Raw genomic sequence first — 221 nt, 5'->3', positions numbered from 1 at the left:
ATCAAATCATTAATTGGTAGCAAGTATCTTTGAAAAAAGAAAGAAATTAAATTTGAAAGAGATTTGATTGAAAAGATATGATTTGAAAAAGATTTGATTTTGAAAAACTTTGAAAACTGAAAAAAATTGCATTGAAAAACAGAATCTTCCCCCTTGTGCCATCCTGGCATTAAACGCCCAGAATGGTGCACATTCTGGCGTTTAACGCCCAAAACTATACC

Source organism: Arachis duranensis, chromosome 10, assembly GCF_000817695.3.
Source record: "Arachis duranensis cultivar V14167 chromosome 10, aradu.V14167.gnm2.J7QH, whole genome shotgun sequence".
NCBI classification, from domain to species: Eukaryota; Viridiplantae; Streptophyta; class Magnoliopsida; order Fabales; family Fabaceae; genus Arachis; species Arachis duranensis.
Note: the sequence above shows the minus strand (reverse complement) of the source record.